This window comes from Prionailurus bengalensis, chromosome D4 (assembly GCF_016509475.1).
Source record: "Prionailurus bengalensis isolate Pbe53 chromosome D4, Fcat_Pben_1.1_paternal_pri, whole genome shotgun sequence".
Lineage (NCBI taxonomy): Eukaryota > Metazoa > Chordata > Mammalia > Carnivora > Felidae > Prionailurus > Prionailurus bengalensis.
This window is the reverse complement of record NC_057359.1, coordinates 32,369,118-32,389,032: the sequence shown is the minus strand read 5'-3', so window position 1 is coordinate 32,389,032 and position 19,915 is coordinate 32,369,118. Positions and strand designations below refer to the sequence as shown.

At 37.0% G+C, this 19,915-nt stretch overlaps 1 protein-coding gene across 10 annotated transcripts in view; it reads right to left on the bottom strand.

The window, feature by feature from the left end:
• The window catches only part of KDM4C (lysine demethylase 4C), a 430,619-nt gene that overhangs the window by 399,986 nt on the left and 10,718 nt on the right, over positions 1 to 19,915 (bottom strand). For 3 of the 10 annotated variants that reach the window (XM_043565685.1, XM_043565688.1, XM_043565690.1), the window contains exon 1: positions 6,335 to 6,434. The exons of the other annotated variants lie outside the window; for them this stretch is intronic. The gene's annotated coding sequence lies outside the window, so the exon portion shown is untranslated. Of the gene's footprint in view, positions 1 to 6,334; positions 6,435 to 19,915 lie in introns of those variants that run through there. 10 annotated transcript variants of the gene reach the window in all.

The window sequence follows — 19,915 nt, the reverse complement described above, 5'->3', positions numbered from 1 at the left end:
ATCCTGACTGTACCACTCTTTATACTCTTGGTGGATGGAAACAGGCAGAAATCATCCTCCTGGGCGAACTGAGCAGTGCTTCTCCTTCTCCTGTTCACCAAAGATCTGGCAAGATTAACAGATACTGGAGCACTCAGTGTGTCATCTTCTCAGAATTAAGGATACAGAAGAGGTGTTGAAACCAGCAAAATTGCCAAATATTCACTCTTGGCTCCACCCCACATAACATTCCTTTCCTGGGTCAGACTACAACGAGGTCTAGACTTCAGTGAGTGGGTCAGGAGAAGCAATTTTCTTTCCATGAAATGCCCACAGTGTAATTGATTCTAGTTGCAAACCCCAAACTTCTTCCCAGCACTAAATCTTATAATATATAATATCTAATTTATGTGTCCACTTCAGTCTTGCATCAATTTTTCAAATGCACTGAGTCAGATATTAATGACACAAGTCATTTCTTGGTTTTCGTTCTTGTATCTCTTACACTTCCCTAAGTGTCCACCAATAGGTGTCTGGTTGGATCAGTGTGGTACTTCCAACAACAGAGTATAGGCAACATAAAAAGAATGAGAAGGATCTCTAAGTACAGATCTGGGGTGATTTCCAAATTACACTGTTAAATTAAAAAAGCAACGTGCAGAACAGAGTTTATAATATTCTACTTTTTGTATAGGAAGCAAGATCCAACCCACAAAAATGGTTACCTATAGTGAAAAGAAGAGACAGGTAAGGAAGCAAAACTTTTATGAGTATAGCCCTTTTTCTAGTTTTAACTCAGCAATCACGTAAATGATATACAAAATTAAAAACAAAATTAAAAAGAAAAAAAAAGCCAGGCCTAACACCTGAAAAACAAATTAACTGTATAATAAGTCAGTGACATGAGCAAACAAGGAAAAGAATTGCTTAAGTAACTTCGAATCACAGTATTTAGGCTGTAGATTCTAACAGGATATATTTTAGGATATAGGATGATTTTTTAAATGTATATAAATTACATTTCTTTGTTAGATTTTTTAGTAGTAATATTAGTGTTACGTCTTTTTTAACTATTACAAGTACACTATAAGATACAGCAAGTAAGCAATAATGCTAACGTCATTAGGAATCAAGATTTTCATTATAGGGATCCCTGGGTCGCTCAGTGGTTAAGTGTCTGACTCTTGATCTCAGCTCAGGTTTTGATCCCAGGATCAAGAGATACCAATATAAAATCCTTTGATTACATAAAAAGTGAGTCTTTCATTAGAATTTGAAATAGCAATATGAACTCAAGATTTTTTTCTCCTAAAATGTTTATCTTCTAATACTGCCCACTGAAAAGGCATAGAAACAATGACAAAACAGTAATAAAAATTACTGCACACAAATTATGGTCTCTAAATATTATATTTCAATAAAAAGAACCAGGGATATTTGAAGAAAAGGCTAGTTCCAGGTCTGGGACAAGAAATGTATAATATGTGACTAAAACATGTTGTTCCAGAAAGCAAGCAAGCTATCAAAGACTAATGAGAGTACATTATCACTTCAAAACTAAATCACTACTAAGAAAATTAGATATCATGTGCCTCCTGATAAGATACACTGAGAAGGATACACCATCACTTATATGGCTATTCCAATGAAAAGTAAGACTGCTAGAGAATAAAAAGAGCATTACATATTGGATAAAAACTATATGTATGCACCAACAACCAGCCACCAGATATTTGCACAGAAATGCACAATAATGTAACAAGGGAGAAAAAAATTAGATTAAAAGAACAATAACACAATGGATGCCTTGCTAGCTCAGTCAGTAGAGCATGCAACTCTTTATCTCATGTTCATGAGTTCAAGCCACATGCTGGGCATAGAGCTTACTCAAAATAAAAAAATAGTATTATAGGGGCGCCTGGGTGGCTCAGTCAGTTGAGCGTCCGGCTTCAGCTCAGGTCATGATCTCATGGTTTGTGAGTTCAAGCCCCGCGTCGGGCTCTGTGCTGACAACTCAGAGCCTGGAGCTTGTTTAGGATTCCCTCTCTCTCTGCTCCTCCCCTGCTCACATTCTGTCTCTCTCTCTCTCTCAAAAATAAATAAACATTAAAAAAAATTTTCTTAATAATAATATTATAAAAGAGCAGTAACACAACTAGAATAAAGGGTCTTTAATACGTTTAATATGTATGCATATGCATATCTACATTCTTATAAACCTGAGAATATCCTCATTTAAAAGGCATAAATTAGAACATTGAACCTTGTAGATTCAATACTCAGACTTTTTCTAACTGCCTAACCTATTATTTTATACTTGTAAAGTTCAATGGCAGAATGTCAGAGTTCCTTTATCAACAGTCAGATTCTACTAAATAGGCAACTATTAGAAAATGGGAGATGAGGGTTGGGGAAAGATAGATTCTATTCAGTCACAGCTTGCACAACACAACAACCACCTAATTGTTAGAAATCCCATTATCTTTTTCCCTTGGGACAAAGTTTCCATTCATCTCTAACAGTACAATGGCCACAACCATGTTGATTAATTAGTCTGCGCCCAAATCCTTAGGTTGAAGCACTAGACTAAACAAAAGATTACTGTAGCCAGTGACAGTTACTCGGCTTTCCAGCACTTAAACTAAATTGACATCACACTGGTAATCTCAACCAAACAGAATGATATTTTTTTTTAATTACTATTACAATGGATGTTGAAGTAAATCACCTTGTATATTTCTTTCAAATTGTGACTATTTCACTTAAGAGGCAGCCAGGTGGAGGCAGACAGAGCCAGACAGAGCCAGACAGAACTGGATTCTTTTTTTTTTTTTTAAAGTAGGCATCATTCCCAATGTGAGGCTTGAACTCATAACCCTGAGATTGAGAGTTGCATGCTCTACAGACTGAGCCAGTCAGGCAACCCCAGAACTGGATTCTTATCCCTCCTGTCTCCCCCACTTAATGACCACATGACCTCTGGAAAGTTTCTTAAGCTAGACCTCTATTTCCTCATTGATACCACTCCTCCCTACAGCATTGTAATGGGTACTCAGTTCGAAGTTAAATGTAAGAATCTAGCACATTGTCAGGCTACACAGTAATGACACAGATGTTGGCTTAAAAAAAAAAATGGGGTGCCTGGGTGGCTCAGTCAGTTAAGCGTCCAACTTCAGCTCAGGTCGTGATCTCACAGTTGGTGGGTTCAAGCCCCACGTCAGGCTCTGTGCTGATAGCTCAGAGCCTGGAGCCTGCTTCTGATTCTGTGTCTCCCTCTCTCTCTGCCCCCCACCTCACACTTTGTCTCTCTGTCTCTCAAAAATAAATAAAAATGTTAAAAAAAAATTTACAAAAAAAAAAAACTTTTCAAATTAAATCCCTTCTATTACCTTCTTCCCCACTGCCTATACACATGCTCAAATCTCTCCCACATAATTTTTAAAGGTTCTCTGTACACCATCCCCCTCCCAGAAAGACCCCAGCTATAGCCTTTGCTCTACAACCCCTCACAGACAAAACCCAACAGAGAATAGCCTACATTCATGTTGTCCACTCCATCTATTCAATCATCAGTCCTGCTGCAATCTGACATCTCCATCCACCAGTGCATTGAAATCACTCTGGGTAAGGTTGCCAGTGACTTTCTTTTTTTTTATTTATAATTTTTTTTAATGTTTTTATTTATTTTTGAGGCAGAGAGAGACAGAGCATGAGCAGGGGAGGGGCAGAGAGAGAGGGAGACACAGAATCAGAAGCAGGCTCCAGGCTCTGAGCTGCCAGCACAGAGCCCGACATAGGGCTTGAACTCACGAACTGTGAGATCATGACCTGAGCTGAAGTCGGTCACTTAACCAACTGAGCCACCCAGGTGCCCCCATGACTTTCTAATTGCTATTGGCTACATGCTGTCTTTAGTCCTCTTCCCAGTCTCTTTGTAGCCCTTAAAACTGAATAAGTCCTCCCCTGGTACAGCTACTGCAGATGGGGAGGACATATACCATCCTCCATTCACTCTCTCATGGTTAACTCCACCCTTCACCCTGAACTCCTTTCTGCACTCCTCCAGAGCCAAATCTTTCACAACTGGTATACCACAAGGTTCTTTCTGTGGTTGTCTTCCCTTTCCATCAGTCACAGACAGACACTGTCATCCAACTGTCCTTACCAATGCCTCAGAAATATGCAACAAGGACCTCTCTCCCCTAAATCCAAGTCCAGCAAATCTAAATGCCTAGTAGGCAGAGCCATTTTTAGATGATTCTCAAACTCAACAGAGAGAAAACTTAATCCAAAAGTTACTGGGAATAAAAAGGAATCCTTCCTCTAAAATCTGCTTCTCTACCCCACAGTCCCAATCCTAGTTCATTCAATCCATCCATGGTCCTGCTCTGCCTTTTTCAGCCAGCACTGACCAGCACAATCCTCAGAGCTTACAAGTGCATGAGGGAACATGCACACAAGTGGCTGTAATACTACAGGTCAGGGTTATCTCACACGTAGACTCCATTATGAAGCCTTTCCTGGCAACACTCCCCACCAACTAACGGTCATTTTTAATGACCACCCTCACTCCATATATACACAGTCATCCCTCATTATTCCTGGTTTCAGCATTTGCAAATTCACCTACTTGCTAAAATTTATCTGTAACCCCCAAACCAATACTTGTGGCACCTGCATGGCCATTCATAAACATTCACAGTATTGAAATATTTGAATCAGCCAATATCACATCCCTTCAGCAGAGGTCAAACAAGGACATGCTCCCTCTTGTTTCAGTCCTCAAACTGTAAACAAATATATTTTTGCACTCTCTTTAGTGCCAGTGGTATTTGCATTTTTTCTGTTTCTTATTGGTGATTTAGCTGCTTAAAACAGTCCCCAAGCATAAGTTCCTAAGTGCAAGAAAGCTATAATGTGCCCTATGACAAACATACTAGGTTATGTAACTTCAGGCATAAGTGATAGTGCTGCTGGCATGGGTTCAATGTTAGTGAATCAACAATTATATATTAAATAAGGTGCCTTTAAAACAGAAATATACAGGGGTGCCTGGGTGGCTCAGGTGATTTCCCCTCAGGTCATTATCTCACAGTTGGTGGGTTTGAGCCCTGCGTCGGGCGCCATGCTGGCAGTGCGAAGCCTGCTTGGAATTCTCTCTCTCACTCTCTCTCTGCCCCTCCCCAGCTCATACTCTCCCTCCTCTCTCAAAAAAATAAACATTAAAAAAAAAAACCAGAAATACACATAAAACAAGGTGATTGACATATAGCTCAGTTGACAAAAATGTGTGATCAAAGCCTCACAGAAATTTAACCCTGTATTTCCCCTCAGTATTCAGTAATTCAGTATTCTCAGTGACTTTATGTAACATAACTACCAAAAATCATGAGAATCAATTATATCTTAGCCCTTTGAATGAGACCATTCAGAAAAAGCCTCCACCCCTCAGCCCTGGAAGCCATCTTCCCTCCTTCCCTCAAGAATTTCTCCCACTCATGGCAGTGAGCCCAGGCAGCCAAATACTGCATACTGCAATTGACCTGCACAAGTTCCATTACTGCCCTAGGAACTCAGAATTGGGGAACAGAGGAAGCCATGAAGGGCTGGGACAGCCATTTTTCTTCCTTTTGCATAAACAGAGAATGACCAAAGGAAGGACATTAGCAGGAGGAAGTAGAATAGAGAGAATCCACATAGCCCCAGAGAGAGATTTGAGGGGGAAAAAAGGAAGGAAAGAAACCAAGCCTCAGACATCGTAGGCATAATGGAAGTCATAGGGTAAACACTCAAAGAGTTTGCATCTGCAAGAGACTGAGTGGTCTGAAGAGCTGAAATCTACATTGCAAAAGGCATTCCAGATATGCTTTAAATTCTTCCAATATGAAGAGGCTTGAATTCAGAACTGGACAGAGTGTGGACCGAATTGGAGACCACAAGGTTTTCTTCTTACTGGAACAGAACTAGCACAGGTAATTTAGCTCTTAAGAACAGTCCTGGCACTATTACTGATCTCTGGATGACAACTAAGACAGCATGTTCATGGAACAAACAAATGCAGCAGCAACCTCCTGCACCCCAGATTTCAGCCATGGTGCTATGATCCCAGACCCTGATTCTTCAGTTTTCTATTTGTGGCAGAATGGCAGATCTGTTAGCAGCACCTCCAGCAGTAGTGTTCTGGGATACATCCAGTGCCTGCTCTCCAAACTTCAACAGCTCCAGTATCAAATCCATTTCTGCTTAAGTTAACCAGGGCAGTAGCCATAATCTGTCACTAAATCATGACTGATAAAATTATCAAATACAAGCTGATAACAATGATGAATGGAAAAGAAACCTGGTATACAAATACCAGATGTACGGGCATCCAACTCTTGATCTCAGCTCAGGTCTTGATCTCAGGGTCATGCATTCAAGCCCCACATTGGGTTCCACGCTGGGCATAGAGCCTACTTTAAAAAAAAAAAAGAAAGAAGAAAAAAAGAAAGAAAGAAAGAAAGAAAGAAAGAAAGAAAGAAAGAAAGAAAGAAAGAAAGAAAGAAAAAAAAGAAAGAAAGAGAAAGAAAGAAAGAAAAAATACCAGATGTAAATCAAATGAATGTTTTCTTCATATCTGCTTGCCTTTTATTAGTAATCCTTTCTAACAATCAGTTCCTTGATATATCTTAATGAAATTAACTTGAATGACTCAAAATTCATTCTGTAATATTGAGTACAAATTATCAATTGAGCCACTAAACAAACTAACCAGCCACCTACAGCCACTTACTCTTAGTGGCCTACTATAGTAGAAGCTCTCAATAACCTTCTATTTAACAGATTTGCCAGATAAAGGATACACACTATATATTATCTCTGAAAAACACCACACAGTACAAACTTGAGTATGTTTATTATGTCTAAGTACCAGTTGAATTGCATGCTTAGCAATCAAGTGTTTATTTCCAATCCAGTTTATGCTACTTGTGCTAACTATCTGACATAATTAAATATTATGTAAATAGATGAAGTGTGAATACAACAATGTTATGTTTCTATAAGATTTAAGTTGAATCTTTTGGAGTGATCCAGTAAAGATGAGATGATTTTTTAAAAAGGGAAGGGGGATATCAAATGAAGTGTGGGAATTGCAACAGTAAAAGGTTAGGGGGTAGAAGGATTTGTAAAATCTACGATTCCAGCTCATATTACTTCAAATGTTTCACTCACTCTGCTTTGAAAAAATAGAAACTGAAAGCGGTAGATGCTGTATTGGGTGTGGTTTATGCAAAAGAGGAAATGCAGGACTTCAAACTTCTTTCAAAGAAATGGCTTTGTCTTACAACAAAAAATAGGCAAATTATTATACAAGTTTTAAGTAGAAATAAAATAATTGATGTATGTATCTTTTTTTATATAATAGGCATCTTTAACCAAAACAAAAACTACTCAATACCTTGGGAAACAACCATTCTGTCTTATAATAATGAAAGGTCAATAATTGTCAAAAGTCTTTCCACATGGCTAAGGATAGCTATTTCCCTTATTTCTTCCACACTGCCAAGCCTCCATTCATGGCTTAGAAGAAAGTTAAATCAATGAAGGTGTCTAATGTGAGTTAAAGAAAAACACAAAACTTTGTGGGTTTATTCTTATACTTACTGCTATTATTACTTTTTTTTTTAACTTTTTCCTTAGAAGAACTTCAAACTTACAGAAAAATTGCTGGAATACAATAAAAGAAAAAGCCTGCATGTACTGCAGCCAGATGATCTGAAGCCAGATTCATCTAATAATATTTTACCCGATTTGCTGCTTTATCAATGTGTGTTCTCATCTCTCTTCTTCCATTAATATATCACCCACACACAATTTTTTTTTCTGAACCATTTAAGACTAAGTTGCATAGATCATGGTCCTTTACCCCTAAAAACTTTAGAGTACATTTCCTAAGAATAGGGGTCTTACATAGATAAAGTTTTCAGCTCCAGTAAGTTTAACATAGATACAATACTTGTATCCAATTTCTGTGTTCCAATTTTGTCAAGTGACCAAATAAGATACTTGACACCTTTTTTTTCCCTCTAGTAGGGAATTCCATCTAGGATTAAAAAATGCATGTAGCTGTCATGTCTCTTTAGTATTCTTTAATGTGGGATATTTCCAGAGCCTTTCTTTGTCTTTAATTTTTTAAGCATTCAGTCATTTTGTTTTAACATTTAAATAGAACGTGTATTTGTTTTAAATTGAACATTTTCTGGGTGGCCCAGTCAGTTAAGCATCCAACTTCAGCTCAGGTCATGATCTCACAGTTTGTAAGTTCGGGCCCCATGTCAGGTTCTGTGCTAACAGTTCAGAGCCTGGAGCCTGCTTCAGATTCTGTGTCTCCCTCTGTCTCTGTCCCTCCCCTGCTCACGTTCTGTCTCTCAAAAATGAATATATGGGGGCGCCTGGGTGGCTCAGTCGGTTAAGCGTCCGGCTTTCGCTCAGGTCACGATCTCGCGGTCCGTGAGTTCGAGCCCCGCGTCAGGCTCTGGGCTGATGGCTCAGAGCCTGGAGCCTGCTTCCGATTCTGTGTCTCCCTCTCTCTCTGCCCCTCCCCCATTCATGCTCTGTCTCTCTCTGTCTCAAAAATAAATAAATGTTAAAAAAAAATTTAAAAAAAATGAATATATGTTAAATAAATAAATAAATAAATAAATAAATAAATAGAACATTTTTCATCTTGGTATATTTTTTAAGCTAAGAATTTTTCCTTTTGTTGCTGGCATATGTCATTAATTTTTAAATTGATCTCATATCCAGCTACCCTAGTCATCTCATTTCCACTAATTTGTCTATCATGTGAAAATTATCTGAGAATAGTGCTTTTTTGTTGTTTCCTTCATAAAACTTATTCTTTTTATGTCTCTTTCTCCTTTACTGACCTGTCTAGGACACCCTAGTGCTAAAGAGAAGTAATGACAGGGGAATGTCTTAATATACAGGTAATGCTTCTAGCCTCTGCAATCAGACAACACAAAGAAATAAAAGGCATCCAAATCAGCCAGGAGGATGTCAAACTTTCACTTTTCACAGATGACATGATATTCTATATGGAAAACCCAAAAGATTCCACCAAAAGACTTCTAGAATTGATTCATGAATTCAGCAAAGTTGCAGGATATAAAATCAATGCACAGAAATCAGTTGCATTCCTATACACCAACAATGAAGCAACAGAAAGAGAAATCAAGGAATCGATCCCATTTACAGTTGCACAAAAAAACATAAAATACCTAGGAATAAATCTAACCAAAGAAGTGAGAAATCTATACACTGAAGACTATAGAAAGCTTATGAAAGACATTGAAGAAGACACAAGAAAATGGAAAAAGATCCCATGCTCCTGGATAGGAAGAAAAATATTGTTAAAATGTCAACACTACCCAAAGTAATCTACATATTCAATGCAATCCCTATCAAAGTAATACTAGCATTCTTCACAGAGCTAGAACAAATAATCCTAAAATTTGCAAGGAACCAGAAAAGACCCCGAACAGCCAAAGCGATCGTGAAAAAGAAAACCAAAGCACGAGGCATCATAATCCCAGACTTCAAGCTATACTACAAAGCTATAATCATCAAGACAGTATGGTACTGGCACAAGAACAGACACTCAGATCAACGGAACACAATGGAGAACCCAGAAATGGACCGACAAATGTATGGCCAAATAATCTTTGACAAAGCAGGAAAGAATATCCAATGGAATAAAGATAGTCTCTTCAGCAAGTGGTGCTGGGAAAACTGGACAGCAACATGCAGAAAAATGAACCTGGACCACTTTGTTATGCCATACACAAAAATAAACTCAAAATGGATGAAAGGCCTCAATGTAAGACAGGAAGCCATCAAAATCCTCAAGGAGAAAGTAGGCAAAAACCTCTTTGATCTGGGCCACAGCAACTTCTTACTCAACACGTCTCTGGAGGCAAGGGAAATAAAAGCAAAAATGAACTACTGGGACCTCATCAAAATAAAAAGCTCCTGTGCAGTGAAGGGAACAATCAGCAAAACTAAAAGGCAACCAAAGGAATGAGAGAAGATATTTGCAAATGACATATCAGATAAAGGGTTAGTATCCAAAATCTATAAAGAACTTATCAAACTCAACACCCAAAAACAAATAATCCAGTGAAGAAATGGGCAAAAAACATGAATAGACACTTCTCCAAGGAAGATATCCAGATGGTCAACCGACACATGAAAAAATGCTCAACATCACTCATCATCAGGGAAATACAAATCAAAACCACAATGAGATACCTTACACCTGTCAGAATGGCTAACATTAACAACTCAGGCAACAACAGACGTTGACAAGGATGTGGAGAAAGAGGATCTCTTTTGGAATGCAAGCTGGTGCAGCCACTCTGGAAAACAGTATGGAGGTTCCTCAAAAATTAAAAATAGAACTACCCTACAACCCAGCAATTGCACTACTAGGCATTTATCCACGGGATACAGGTGTGCTGTTTCGAAGGGACACATGCACTCCCATGTTTATAGCAGCACTATCAACAATAGCCAAAGTATTCAAAGAGCCCAAATGTCCACCAACAGATGAATGGATAAGGAAAATGTGTATATATATACAATGGAGTATTACTCAGCAATCAAAAAGAATGAAATCTTGCCATTTGCAACTACATGGATGGAACTGGAGGGTATTACGCTAAATGAAATTAGTCAGTCAGAGAATGACAAAAATCATATGACTTCACTCATATGAGGACTTTAAGAGAAAAAACAGATGAACATAAGGGAAGGAAAACAAAAGTAATATAAAAACAGGGAGGGGGACAAAACAGAAAAGACCCATAAATATGGAGAACAAACTGAGGGTTACTGGAGGGGTTGTGGGAGGGGGGATGGGCTAAATGGGTAAGGAGCACTAAGGAATCTACTCCTGAAATCATTGTTGCACTATAAGCTAACTAATTTGGATGTGAATTTTAAAAAATAAAATATAAAGTTATATATATATATATGTGTGTGTGTGTGTGTGTACGTATATATATATGTATATATATGTATGTATATATACAGGGAATGCTTCTAACCTTTAGTCTTCAAAATTCTTACTATGTATAAGTACCCTTTAACAGGTTAGAAAAGTTCTACTCTATTCCCTTTTCCAGGATATTTTTTGTTGTTTTTGTTTTGCTTTCAAATCACAAATAGATGTTAAATTTTATCAAATGCTTTTTCTGTACCTGTTACAATGGATTTCCTTTTATCTATTATTGCAATTAAATATGATTCTAAAGTTGGGGCACCTGGGTGGCTCAATTGGCTAAGCGTCTGACTTCAGCTCAGGTCATGATCTTATGGTCAATGGTTTTGAGCTCCACACTGGGCTCAATTCTGACAGTGTAGAAACTGCTTGGGATTCTCTCTCTCTCCCCCCTCTCTCTCTGACCCTCCCCCACTCATGCTTTCTCTCTCAAAATAAACTTTAAAAAATATATATGATTCTAATGTTGAACTAACCTATATTACTAGAATACACCTGATGCCATATCACACTACAATTATCTGTACTAATATAATATTTAAGGTTTCATATTCTGTCTTCCTAAGTGAGGCTAGCTTATAATTTTCCTTATTCACACTACCCTTGTCTAATGCTGGCATTAGGATGTATCAGCCTGAAAAAATGAGGCAGGCAGTGTTTCTAAAAGAGACAAACTTTGACTTTGTTAGGGTTAGAATTAAGTATTATTTGAATACTTTGTAGAACTAGCCTGAAAAACCATCTGAACCTGGCATTTTCTTTGCAGTAAGACTTATAACTACAGAATCAATTCTCTTAAATGGTATGTTTCTACTACTTCTTGTTTTGTGTGTGTTTTAATGTGTGTGTGTGTGTGTGTGTGTGTGTGTGTGTTTTATTGAAGTAGAGTTGATACCCAATATTAGATTCACTTCAGACGTACAAAATACTGATTCAACAAATAATATATACATTATGAAATGTTTACCACAATAAGTGTAGCTACCATCTGCCATAATATTTCTACTCCTTCTTGAATCTGTTTCAGAATTTATACTTCTCTGGAAAACTGTCCATGCAAATGTATTTGCCTAAGTTTTTCATGGCCTCGTGTATAATAAAGTAGTCTTTCCGGTCCTCATGCTATTCCTATCCATTGTTTTTTATCCAAGGTAAGAATCCACAGCTCCTATCACTCTCAAAAATATATCACACATGAGCCCAAAAACTAAGAGTTACTGGATTTGATCACAGCCACAGAAGTGAGCTGAACTGTGCCTCCATCAATAGCACAGTGACCTCACCTAAGCACCTCATCTTTGTTAATGTTAAGTCTCAGTAACCCTTAAACTTGGGAAATTGAACAAATTCAATGTTCCTACAACTGGTGAACAGTGGTTCCACCAGTTCTCTGAAAAATAAGAATGAAAGTGCTCTAATTTTTCATAAAGTTCCAGTTTTATTCTCAAAGAATGCTTTCTACTTTGTTGATATTTTTTGGACAGTAGGAATAGATAGTAAGTTTCCTTTGATACTTTTTTTTTTTTTTAGAAAAAGTTGACCCAAAAAAAAAAAAAGGAAAGGAAATTAAAAGTTGGCAAGCCTATGTCAATCCAACTTATTTTTTCAAATCCAGAAGTCTGGAAACCAATAAACTATATGATCTCTAACACCTTCATGGCCACAATGTTGTATGTAAGAGAGAGGAAGGGACAAAGGATAGAGGGATGGAAGGAACTAATTATTTACATTAACAAAGATCAAGTAACTTACTCAAGCTCAAGTCCTTATTTAACCAACACCTTCCTGATTTCCAAGCTTTTAACTCTACAATACCCCCATCCTCTACTTAAATAGATAAATCTTCCAAATGTAACATTCTTAATGAATCTTTCTCTCAGTAAAAATGGCTTCCAATTGCAAATCACTCTAACTTCAAAGCATGACATGTAAGATAACTAGTCCCATCATTTTCCTCCAAAGCACATAGATTTTCAGATCTTACTGCCTATCCCTCCTAAATCATTCATTCCGTCAAATGACAGCTCTGTTTCTACAGCTAAATACAAAGATTAATCAAAGAAGTTGCCTGATAAAACTATTTAACTTCAAGGACCTGAAGGCAATAAGAAGGAAGAAAAAAATAACTTTCTTAAGATAAGAGAGCCATCTCGAAAGTGCAAAACACAGGCATTGACTACTGAAAGAGCTACACTCACTACAGAAAAGATAACAGAAGAGACTACAAAGTCATTCTGAGACAATCCCAAAAGAGGTATGTCCAAGCCAAAGCAGAAGGAAGAATCTTTGTATCACGTAATGGCAGAGCAACAGTTTACAATTAATTATCAATCAAAAAGATAACAAACTTACTCAAGGTCACATAGCTTTGAAAAGATAATTATAGATATTGCTGAGATTTTGCTGTAGAGGATTAAATGGACAGGGAGGTAGAAAGGGAGTCTGGGGTGCTTAAAATATGCTTCCATCTAGCTCTGGGTACAGAATCCAAAAGTAAAAAGAATTCCTCCCGGGATAATCGACACCTAGCTTGACCAAACTCAGAAGGAAAACAACAATAGTAATAAAAGATTGGACAATTGACCAGCAATTCCTTCCCTTTGTCAGAAACTGAAAATCCAGAAGGCTAAGGAATCCTAGCAAAGTCGACAATACAAGACAGTATGTACTTCTGAGTCAAATTCAGGGTACAAACATAAATGCTATAAGAGTTCCTAGAGAAAAGAAAAGACCACAGATGGGCACTGTGGGAAAAGGCACAGTGAAGAGGTGGGTTTGAGATGGGCCTTTAAAATAAATAGCATCTGGGTCAAAAAAAGGTGAGCTGTCCTTCTACAGGAGATAGGGAGCACACAATAACACACTAACATAGAAAATAGTAACTCATTTAATCTTCCCAACAGCCCTAACAAGAGAAGTATTATTATTAACCCTATTCTGTAAGTGAGGAATTGGAAGCCTAGATCAACATTCTCAAACTTTTTAGTCTCAGGGCTCCCATATACTTCTAAAGTTTACTGAGGGACCCAATAGTAAGAGCTTTTATTTTTGTGGCACAAATATTTACCAAAACCGAGGAGTTTCGACGCTGCTTAACATACAATGCATAAGAAAGCACCCACAACAAAGAATTATCCAACCCTAAATTTCAACTGTGCAGAGGTTCAAAAACCCTGCTCTGGGGCCTAAAGAAACTACAGTGTATGTTCAATAATAGACATTGTACAATAATGTTCACAACAGCATTTTTGTAATAGCTAAAAATTGAAAGCAACTAAAATGTTCATTTACAGAAGATCAATAGATAAGAGTATATTCAACCGTGGAATATTATACAGCAGTGAAAATTAACAAACCAAAACTACTCTCAACAATACATATGAACCACAGAAAGTCTTAGGCTACTCAAACCATAGGTCTATTTTTACAAACCTAAAAAATAAAATTTAATCTGTTCTTAATTAAATGCATATAAAATAAATTCATTTTTTTAAAGCAAGGGAATACTGGGTCACCTGGCTGGCTCAGTCAGTAGAGCATGCAACTCTTGCTCTTCATGTGATATGAGTTAGAGCTCCACATTAGGGATAGAGTTTACTTAAAAATAATAATAACAATAACAATAAAAATATTTTTAATTGAAAAAAATTGATAAAGCAAGGGAATACTAAACACAAAAATCAGGACAAGGTTGCTGAAGGAAAAAAGATGGGATACAAGAGCATCACATAATATCTGGATACATTCATAGGACTGTCCCCTGTCTTTTGCATGCCTCATGAATTACAGAAAACCTTTTTTACATTTATGAAACAACAGAAATGATATACTTCTGAAAATACTTAGAAAATTGAAAAAGATACTTTAAATTAAACCAAAAAAATGTTTTTTAATAAACTTCTATGCTAAAATCATTATTTAATATAAACAATCTTTTTGTAATACCAAACAATCACTCCCAGCTTTTAATTTTGGCAATTCCATATTTTTGTACATTAAATGTACCAAAAGTAAGACAGACCTGCATGGCCAGTAAAGACCTCAACAGCTTTAAGCTGTTTTCTAACCGTATTTTGTGACATTATTTTAATTGAAAAGTCTGTAATTAGGCTCTGTGTTTGTATTCAAGCTCTTAAAGTGGCAATAAATTGCTTGGGTTTCCTTCTCTTAGACTACTCTGCTATACAACCAACAACATAACTATAAATACCTTTAAATTTACAGATTAATAAAGTGTGGCTCTTTTGGTAAAATAACTAACTTTTAAATAATCATCAACTACAACATCAACAATGATTTTAACACTAAAAGATCATTTGAGTAGGAGCACCTGGGTGGCACAGTCAGTTAAGCATCCAACTCTCAATCTTGGCTCAGGTCTCGATCTCACAGTTGGTGAGTTCAAGCCCCACATAAAGTTCGGCACTGATGGCATGGAGCCTGCTTGGGATTCTGTCTCTCCTTCTCTCTGTACCCCTCCTGCTTGTGTGTGCGCTCTCTCGCTCGCTCGCTCTCTCTCTCTCTCTCTCTGCAAATAAATAAATAAACTTAAAAAAAAGATAATTTGTGTAGAAAATCATTTGTACACTAGGATAAAAATCTTTCCTAGCTATATGAACTATGTATCCTACCAATACTTTTGATCTGAGAGGAAATTTTGACATAAATGAATCATTAATGGCAGAGGAAAAGAAAGTTTACAAATAGCAGTGATTCTAAATAATAAATCTGTTTATCTAGAAAGTAGCTTATCGTGTTTCATAAAAGCAATTTCTCATATTGCAATGCAGGAAAATGTCAGATCTTACAATTCAATGTGTCAAAGTACAGAGAATACGGTCAAAGAAAAGAAAAAAACTCAGTATAAATGCAGACACAATGCTAAATCCTTTTGAGGAAAGTAAAAGATATTCTAAAGTAATATGGATATTACATTTAACAGTAAATTACCTGACAGACAATGATCAAAAGGCAGAGAAAGCATCATCTTGGCATTAAGTTTTTTTTTTTAATAATAGAAAATACTAAGTAAAAATGACCAATATTTTCTTTACCACTGAACTCTCCTTCTAAACCTACTATTTTAAATTTAAAGCCAAACATAATCTTTAGCCTGTATATCAATAAAACATCTAAGCATGGAACAAAAAAATGCTTTAAAAGTTATGAAGAAGGTAGAAATCATTTTTAAAACATTCAAATTTGTATCTGATTGAGATTCATGACCTTTACGAAAAGGGCTTAAAAAGAGAAATTCTAAAGTTTTCTAAAATTTGAGTTAAAAAAAAAAAAAACTCATTCTCTGTTAAGTCCAAGTTTAGGAAAATCACAAAATTATAGTAAAATATGGGTACAGACAGTACCAAAAAATTATGCAGTCAATGCTAACTACCATTTCTGCATGAATAGCAAAAAAGGGCTGTTCCCCTATGAGTGTGAATTTAGAAATCTGATTGGCTTTCTAAATCCCTATTATTATGCAGAAGGATTGATAAGGACACACAAAACAGCTAAAGAAAATAAAGCAATTTCAAGTTTGCAAAACTTGCGCTGCACATAATTGTGAGTTCTAAGAATCTTGCAGGGCTTGGAGGGCTTGGATTGTCTCCGTCCAAGACCTGCAAAGGAGGGAACACTTCCCGGCACAGACAAGACCTACCTGAGTCTCCCAGGTCCCAATGCCCAGACGCAAGACACCTGCAGCAGTACCTGGGCAACTACTGGCCTTGTGTTGCCCGCCGCACAGCCCAGCACCCTGAGGCAAGCTTGCTGGCCAGCCCCTCAGCTGATTTCTGAACTGCACCAACTGTGCAATTCCTGGCCTGGCGCAGACCCAATCAATGTCTGGGGTAGAACCCATATCACTACCACCAGCTCTACAGTAAAGCCCATTTTGCATATACATCTGAGATTACCTAAACCATTTAGGCCTATCAGAAGAACTCATGAGAGGCCAGGTAAATCACTCATTATTTGTTTCAAACATAAAACATCTAAATGCAATTTTATATGCAAACTCTGAAATTATTTCTAAAGATTCACAATCACACAAGCCATACATGGTATCAGCTATACTGAGCAGGGGAGCAAAAAGGATTGGAAAACATCAGACACAATAATCTGACACTTCTTATTTGTTTCAATTATTAATGAATACAAAGAACACTATTTTAAAGAACCACAACAATTTGCACATTTTTCAGCAACTACCTCTCCAAAAAAACCAAGCTTACAGAAAAAGGGTTTACTATATATATTCTCATCCTGTATGCAATGCTATACCTCGCACAGGTATTTGTTGATCATATATTCTCTTAATCTTAATACCAATACAGGAATTCTTTTACATGCAAACACATCTAAACACATGAAAGTATTTTCAGTGTCTATTTAGATGAGTTTAACTTTCCTCAAAATCTCAAATATTTAACAAAACTATAATAATCACAAATATAATCATAAAAGCATAAAGGAAAATCATAATCTGTTACCCAATGCTTCTCCTTGACTTATTCTTTTTGAATTTTTATTTTATTTTATTTTATTTTGAGAGAGAGAGAGTAAGCAGGGAAGGGGCAAAGGGAGAGAGAGAGAGAATCCCAAGCAGGCTCCAGGCTCAGCATGGAGCCTGAGGTGGGGCTCCATCCCACAACTCTGGGATTATGACCTGAGCCGAAACCAGGAGTTGGATGCTCTGCCAACCAAGTCACCCAGGACTATCTTCATTGACAACTCTTTGAATAGTGAAATCTTATTAAAATGAATCTTAAGAGAAGGAAGGAAAAATAAGATAAAAACAGAGAGGGAGGCAAACCATAAGAGACTCTTAAATACAGAGAAAAAACTGAGGGTTGCTGGAGGGGTAGTGGGTGGGAGATAGGCTACATGGCACTTGTTGGAATGAGCACCGGGCGTTACATGTAAGTGATGAATCACTGGATTCTATACCTGTAAACAATACTATACTGTATGATAACTAATTTGAATTTAAATAAATTTTAAAAAATAAAATTAATCTAAAAACAAAAACAAAAAACCTTGCATTTGCTTGGTTCTCTACTGTGCTATAGCATACAGTACTTCATTTTCATTCTTAAAAGTGTTCTAGCCAGCTGTGATTATTACATTTGAGAAATGATGAAACTAAGGCTCAGCAATGGAAATCACTCTCCTAAAGTCAGACAGCAAATACGTGCAATGAACTGACTACACGTTTAGTATTGCCAAGTATAACTGACCTCTTTGCTAGACTCCTCAGCTACCACAAAAAAATAAGCCAAAAGCCCACTAAATTAAGAATAAGCTTGCAGTGGGGCGACTGGCTGGCTAGTCAGTTAAGCCTCTGACTTCGGCTCAGGTCATGATCTCGTGGTTCGTAAATTCAAGCCCTGTGTCGGGCTCTGTGCTGACAGCCCACAGCCTGCTTCAGATCCTGTGTCTCCTTCTCTCTCTGTCCCTTCTCCACTCATGTTCTGTCTCTCTCTGTCTCTCAAAAACGAATGAACGTTTAAAGAAAATGTCTAAAAAGACTTTTTTTAACAAGCCCAGACGTTTTCACAGAATTATGCTCAATTTTTAAGAAACGTAATCCAATGTTATTTAAGCTATTCCTGAGCCCAAGAAAGAAAAGAAAATGTTTTAAAATTCTTTAAGAAGCAAGCCTAAATGGGTAAAAAAATTTGACATACGGCCCAAAAAACTTCAGAACAATTCTATGTAAGAATATCAATGAAAATTCTTTTAAAAACTGAGGAAGAGGGGCGCCTGGGTGGCGCAGTCGGTTAAGCGTCCGACTTCAGCCAGGTCACGATCTCGCGGTCCGTGAGTTCGAGCCCCGCGTCAGGCTCTGGGCTGATGGCTCAGAGCCTGGAGCCTGTTTCCGATTCTGTGTCTCCCTCTCTCTCTGCCCCTCCCCCGTTCATGCTCTGTCTCTCTCTGTCCCAAAATAAATAAATAAATGTTGAAAAAAAAAAAAAAAAAAACTGAGGAAGAAAAATCCAAGAGCACATTAAAATAATATATCATTACTAAAAAAATCATCCCAGAGTACAAGAATGCTTCAATATTAGTACATCTGTTATATAATTTTTGTGTGCATGTGTGTGTATGGATAAATACATATAAATGTATGTCTAAACAAACACATATTCTCTAGCTCTGTTCGCTGAAAGGGCACAGGAGCAACACCCAATATTAATAACCATCTAGATCTTTGCTTTTAAATATTTGGGGCAGGAAAAGTTCAAGATAAGCCTGCATATCTTACTGTGCCCAAAAGGGAGGGGATGCTCAAAGAATGATGGGACAAGTCAAAAGGACACAGAATCTCACATAAAGGATTCCCATGGGCCAAACTTATGACAATGTAAGCAGCAATATAAATAACAATATTAACAGATTATAACTCATTGAATAGCATAGGAAACCATAAATCCTAATAGATAAAAATAAATAAATTGAAAGCTTAATAAGGAGATATTTATACAGTTTTTTAAAACAAAACAAAAAAACTTTAGCGAAACATAGAAGACTCTAGCATAGATCTTAAGCAATCAGAGTGAATACTACCAGTAACAGAACAAAATGAGATTGTATGCCACATGATAAGATGTAATGAAAAGAATACAGTTCCACCTCTGTGACATTCCTGCCAAACATGCCTCAAGAATCTAATCACAAGGAAACATCAGAAAACAAAAATTAAAGGAGAATATAAAATAACTGGCCTGTAATCTTCAAAGGTGTCAATATTATGAAAATCAAGGAAAGACTAATGACTGTATTTGAGAGTGAAGGGATGTTTAAAGGACCTGAAAACAAGAAAATGCAATGCATCATTTTGGACTGGATACTTTAACTACAAAGAACATTACTATTACAAATGGTGATATATAA